Source organism: Haemaphysalis longicornis, unplaced genomic scaffold (genome assembly GCF_048455015.1).
Source record: "Haemaphysalis longicornis isolate Haplotype H1 unplaced genomic scaffold, Haemaphysalis longicornis Haplotype H1 scaffold_15, whole genome shotgun sequence".
Classification (NCBI taxonomy): Eukaryota; Metazoa; Arthropoda; class Arachnida; order Ixodida; family Ixodidae; genus Haemaphysalis; species Haemaphysalis longicornis.
Window position 1 is genome coordinate 23,471,093 of NW_027526257.1, and position 6,775 is coordinate 23,477,867.

The window sequence follows — 6,775 nt, forward strand, 5'->3', positions numbered from 1 at the left end:
CGCGATTTTCCCCTCTTCTTTTTATGGAATTTATATCAAAGTATTTTTTCCTCTGCTTGGGGGTGGTAGCCAGAGCTACTCCGACTTCTCTGGGTGATGGGGACCTTCTTTTTAATCATTCTGCCGTGACCCGATTGTCTACGACATTTCGAGAGTGGTCAACCAGTGTTGAACCCTCTTAAGCTCACTATGGCACCAAGACTGCCAGAACAGAATCCCTCGCTATTCATGTAAGGAGTCAGTATAGGAAACAAGTGGCTCGTAAAAATACCACAGAAATAAAGGTTGGCTGTCAAAAAAACCTCGGAAAGCAAAGGGGAGTAAGTTGCAGGTCATTGAAACAGATAGAAAATTTGGAAAGAAGGAAAGCAAGAAAATTAAAAAGAGCGCAAAGGACGAGGACAAAGAAACACAGTAGACGGGACGCGTCCCGTCTACTGTGTTTTTTTGTCCTCGTGTGTTGCGCTTTTTTTAATTTTCTTGAAGCCATGAACCAACTCGCCCAACAATCCATTTTATTAAGGAAAGCAAGCGGAGAGGGAATTTCCGCCAGGTGGGATCCGAACCCGCGACCTCCAGAATATCGGTCTGGTGCGATGGACACTACGCTACCGGCGGGGCGATTTTCTCCTCTGCTTGTTATGAAATTTATGTCAAAGTATTTTTTTTCTTTGCTTGGGGGTGGTAGCCAGAGCTACTCCGACTTCTCTGGGTGAAGGGGACCCTTCTAATCATCGGGCCGTGACCCGATTGTCTACGAAATTTCGAGGGTGGTCAACCTGTGTTGAACCCTCTTATGCTCACTATGGCAAGAAGGCTGCCAGAACAGAATCCCTCGCTATGCATGTAGGGAATCAGAATAGAAAATAAGTGGCTCGTAAAAATACCACAGAAATAAAGATTGGCTGTCAAAAAAACCTCGGAAAGCAAAGGGGAGTAAGTTGCAGGTCATTGAAACAGATAGAAAATTTGGAAAGAAGGAAACCAGCGGAGAGAAAATTTCCGCCAGGTGGGATCCGAACCCGGGACCTCCAGAATATCGGTCTGGTGCGATGGACACTACGCTACCGGCGGGGCGATTTTCTCCTCTGCTTGTTATGAAATTTATGTCAAAGTATTTTTTTCCTTTGCTTGGGAGTGGTAGCCAGAGCTACTGCGACTTCTCTGGGTGAAGTGGACCCTTTTAATCATCGGGCCGTGACCCGATTATCTACGACATTTCGAGAGTGGTCAACCAGTGTTTAAATCCTCTTAAGCTCACTATGGCACCAAGACTGCCAGAACAGAATCCCTCGCTATGCATTTAGGGAATCAGAATATGAAATAAGTGGCTCGTAAAAATACCACAGAAATAAAGGTTGGTGGTCAAAAAAAACCTCGGAAAAAAAAGGGGAGTAAGTTGTAGGTCATTGAAACAGATAAAAAATTTGGAAAGAAGGAAAGCAAGAAAATTAAAAAGAGCGCAAAGGACGAGGACAAAGAAACACAGTAGACGGGACGCGTCCCGTCTACTGAGTTTTTTTGTCCTCGTGTGTTGCGCTTTTTTTAATTTTCTTGAAGCCATGAACCAACTCGCCCAACAATCCATTTTATTAAGGAAAGAAAGCGGAGAGGGAATTTCCGCCAGGTGGGATTCGAACCCGCGACCTCCAGAATACCGGTCTGGTGCGATGACCACTACGCTACCGGCGGGGCGATTTTCCCATCAACTTCTTTATGGAGATTACGTCACAGTATTTTTTTCCTGTGCTTGCGGGTGGTAGCCACAGCTACTCCGACTTCTCTGGCTGAAAAGGACCTTTTTAAAGATCGGGCCATGACCCGATTATCTACGACATTATGAGAGTGGTCAACCAGGGTTGAACTCTATAAAGCTCACTATGGCACCAAGACTGCCAGAACATAATCCCTAGCTATGCATGTAGGGAGTCAGAATAGGAAACAAGTGGCTCGTAAAAATACCACAGAAATAAATGTTGGCTGTCAAAAAAACCTCGGAAAGCAAAGGGGAGTAAGTTGCAGGTCATTGAAACAGATAAGAAATTTGGAAAAAAGGAAACAAGCGGAGAGAAAATTTCCGCCTGGCGGGATCCGAACCCGCGACCTCCAGAATATCGGTCTGGTGCGATGAACACTACGCTACCGGCGGGGCGATTTTCCCCTGTGCTTATTATGAAATTTATGTCAAAGTGTTTTTTTCCTGTGCTTGGGGGTGGTAGCCAGAGCTACTCCGACTTCTCTGGGTGAAGGGGACCTTTTTAATCATCGGGCCGTGACCCGATTGTCTACGACATTTCGAGGGAGGTCAACCTGTGTTGAACCCTCTTATGCTCACTATGGCAAGAAGGCTGCCAGAACAGAATCCCTTGCTATGCATGTAGGGAGTCAGAAAAGAAAATAAGTGGCTCGTAAAAATACCACCGAAATAAAGGTTGGCTGTCAAAAAAACCTCGGAAAGCAAAGGGGAGTAAGTTGCAGGTCATTGAAACAGATAAAAAATTTGGAAAGAAGGAAATAGGCGGAGAGAAAATTTCAGCCGGGAGAGATCCGAACCCGCGACCCACAGAATACCGGTCTGGTGCGATGACCAATACGCTACCGGCGGGGCGATTTTCCCCTCTACTTTTGATGGAATTTATGTCAAAGTATTTTTTTCCGATGCTTGGGGGTGGTAGCCACAGCTACTCTGACTTCTCGGGGTGAAGGGGACCTTCTTTCAAATCATCAGGCCACGACCCGATTGTCTACGACATTTCGAGAGTGGTCAACCTGTGTTGAACCCTCCTAAGCTCACTATGGCCCCAAGACTGCCAGAACAGAATCCCTCCCTATGCATGTAGGGAATCAGAATAGGAATTAGGTGGCTCGTAAAAATACCACAGAAATAAAGGTTGGCGGTCAAAAAAACCTCGGAAAGCAAAAGGGAGTAAGTTGTAGGTCATTGAAAGAGAAAAAAATTTGGAAAGAAGGAAAGCAAGCGGAGGGAAAATTTCCACCAGGTGGGATCCGAACCCGCGACCTCCAGAATACCGGTCTGGTGCGATGACCACTACGCTACCGGCAGGGCGATTTTCCACTCTCCTTGGTTTGGAATTTAGGTCAAAGTATTTTTTTGCTTTGCTTGGGGGTGGTAGCCAGAGCTACTCCGACTTCTCTGGGTGAAGTGGACCCTTTTAAACACCGGGCCGTGACCCGATTATCTACGACATTTCGAGAGTGGTCAACCAGTGTTGAATCCTCTTAAGCTCACTATGGCACAAAGACTGCCAGAACAGAATCCCTCGCTATGCATTTAGGGAATCAGAATATGAAATAAGTGGCTCGTAAAAATACCACAGAAATAAAGGTTGGTGGTCAAAAAAAACCTCGGAAAAAAAAGGGGAGTAAGTTGTAGGTCATTGAAACAAATAAAAAGTTGGAAAGAAGGAAAGCAAGCGCAGGGAAAATTTCTTCAGGTGGGATGCGAACCCGCGACCTCCAGAATATCGATCTGGTTTGATGACCATACGCTACCGGCGGTGCGATTTTTTCCTCTCCTTGTTATGGAATTTATTTCAAAGTATTTTTTTCCTGTGCTTGGGAGTGGTAGCCACTGCTACTCCGACTTCTCTGGGTGAAGGGGACCTTCTTTCAAATCATCGGGCCATGACCCGATTGTCTACGACATTTAGAGAGTGGTCAACCTGTGTTGAATCCTCTTAAGCTCACTATGGCACCAAGACTGCCAGAACAGAATCCCTCGCTATGCATTTAGGGAATCAGAATATGAAATAAGTGGCTCGTAAAAATGCCACAGAAATAAAGGTTGGTGGTCAAAAAAAAACCTCGGAAAAAAAGGGGAGTAAGTTGTAGGTCATTGAAACAAATAAAAAGTTGGAAAGAAGGAAAGCAAGCGGAGGGAAAATTTCCATCAGGTGGGATCCGAACCCGCGACCTCCAGAATATCGATCTGGTTCGATGACCATATGCTACCGGCGGTGCGATTTTTTCCTCTCCTTGTTATGGAATTTATTTCAAAGTATTTTTTTCCTGTGCTTGGGGGTGGTTGCCTCAGCTGCTCCGACTTCTCTGGGTAAAGGGGACCTTTGTATCATCGGGCCGTGACCCGATTGTCTACGACATTTCGAGAGTGGTCAACCTGTGTTGAACCCTCTTAAGCTCCCTATGGCACCAAGACTGCAAGAACAGAATCCCTCCCTGTGCATGTAGGGAATCAGAATAGGAATTAAGTGGCTCGTAAAAATACCACAGAAATAAAGGTTGGCGGTCAAAAAAACCTGGGAAAGCAAAAGGGAGTAAGTTGTAGGTCATTGAAACAGAAAAAAATTTGGAAAGAAGGAAAGCAAGCGGAGAGAAAATTTCCACCAGGTGGGATCCGAACCCGCGACCTTCAGAATACCGGTCTGATGCGATGACCACTGCGCTACCGGCGGGGCGATTTTCCCCTCTTCTTGTTATCGAATTTATGTGAGAGTATTTTTTTCCTCTGCTTGGGGGTGGTAGCCAGAGCTACTCGGACTTCTCTGGGTGAAGGGGACCTTTTTAATAATCGCGCCGTGACCTGATTGTCTACGACATTTCGAGAGTGGTCAACCAGTGTTGAACCCTCTTAAGCTCACTACGGCACCAATGCTGCGAGAACAGAATCTCTCGCTATGTATGCAGGGAATCAGAATAGGAAATAAGTGGCTCGTAAAAAAAACACAGAAATAAAAGTTGGCAGTCAAAAAAAACCTCGGAAAGCCAAGGGTTAGTAAGTTGTAGGTCATTGAAACCGATAAAAAATTTGGAAAGAAGGAAAGCAAGCAGAGAGAGCATTTCTGCCTGGTGGGATCTGAACCCGCGACCTCCAGAATACCGGTCTGGTGCGATGACCACTATGCTACCGCAGGGGCGATTTTCCCCACTACTTTTTATGACATTTATGTCAAAGTATTTTTTTCCTGTGCTTGAGGGTGGTAGCCACAGCTACTATCGGGCCGTGACCCGATTATCTACTACATTTCGAGAGTGCTCAACCAGTTTTGAACCCTCTTAAGCTCACTATGGCACCAAGACTGCCAGAACAGAATCCCTCGCTATGTATGTAGGGAATCAGAATAGGAAACAAGTGGCTCGTAAAAATACCACAGAAATAAAGTTTGGTGGTCAAAAAAAACCTCGGAAAGCAAAAGGGAGGATGTCGTGAGTCATTGAAACAGATAAGGAATATGAAAAGACAGACAGAAAGCTGTGAGAAAATTTTCACAGGTGGGAGCCGAACCCACGACCTCCAGAATACAGTCTGGTGCGATGACCACTACGCTTACTGCGGGATGATTGTCCCCTCCGCTTTCTGTGGTATTTTTGTCAAAGTAATGTTTTCCGGTGCTCTGGGGAGGTAGCCAAAGCCACTGCGACTTCCCGGGGTGAAGGGGACCTTCTTTTTATTCTCCGGGCCGTGACTCCATTGTCTAAGACATGTCGAGAGTACTCAACCAGCGTTGAACCCTCTTAAGCTCCCTATGGCACAAGACTACGATAAAAATGCCCTTGCTGTGCATGTAGCGAATCAGATTAGGAAATGAGGGGCTCGTAAAAATACCACCGAAATTAAGATTGGCAGTAACAAAAACCTCGGAAAGCAAAGGGAAGTGAGTTGTAAGTCATTGAAACAGATAAAAAATTTGGAAAGAAGGAAGCAAGCGGAGAGAAAAGTTCCGCCAGGTGGGATCCGAACCAGCGACCTCCAGAATACGGGTCTGGTGCGATGACCACTACGCTACCGGTGGCGCGATTTTCCCCTCTTCTTTTTATGGAATTTATATCAAAGTATTTTTTCCTCTGCTTGGGGGTGGTAGCCAGAGCTACTCCGACTTCTCTGGGTGATGGGGAAATTCTTTTTAATCATTCTGCCGTGACCCGATTGTCTACGACATTTCGAGAGTGGTCAACCAGTGTTGAACCCTCTTAAGCTCACTATGGCACCAAGACTGCCAGAACAGAATGCCTCGCTATTCATGTAAGGAGTCAGAATAGGAAACAAGTGGCTCGTAAAAATACCACAGAAATAAAGGTTGGCTGTCAAAAAAAAACCTCGGAAAGCAAAGGGGAGTAAGTTGCAGGTCATTGAAACAGATAGAAAATTTGGAAAGAAGGAAACCAGCGGAGAGAAAATTTCCGCCAGGTGGGATCCGAACCCGCGACCTCCAGAATATCGGTCTGGTGCGATGGACACTACGCTACCGGCGGGGCGATTTTCTCCTCTGCTTGTTATGAAATTTATGTCAAAGTATTTTTTTCCTTTGCTTGGGAGTGGTAGCCAGAGCTACTTCGACTTCTCTGGGTGAAGTGGACCCTTTTAATCATCGGGCCGTGACCCGATTATCTACGACATTTCGAGAGTGGTCAACCAGTGTTTAAATCCTCTTAAGCTCACTATGGCACCAAGACTGCCAGAACAGAATCCCTCGCTATGCATTTAGGGAATCAGAATATGAAATAAGTGGCTCGTAAAAATACCACAGAAATAAAGGTTGGTGGTCAAAAAAAACCTCGGAAAAAAAAGGGGAGTTAGTTGTAGGTCATTGAAACAGATAAAAAATTTGGAAAGAAGGAAAGCAAGAAAATAAAACGAGCGCAAAGGACGAGGACAAAGAAACACAGTAGACGGGACGCGTCCCGTCTACTGTGTTTTTTTGTCCTCGTGTGTTGCGCTTTTTTTAATTTTCTTGAAGCCATGAACCAACTCGCCCAACAATCCATTTTATTAAGTAAAGCAAGCGGAGAGGGAATT

The 6,775-nt window shown here is 45.5% G+C and overlaps 1 non-coding gene across 1 annotated transcript; it reads right to left on the bottom strand.

Annotated features, from left to right (window-relative positions):
• Nucleotides 1–1,619: 1,619 nt before the first annotated feature.
• On the bottom strand, nt 1,620–1,692 carry Trnat-ggu (transfer RNA threonine (anticodon GGU)). Its single transcript has one exon. It is a non-coding gene; the product is annotated as a tRNA-Thr (tRNA).
• Between the last annotated feature and the right edge of the window lie 5,083 nt (nt 1,693–6,775).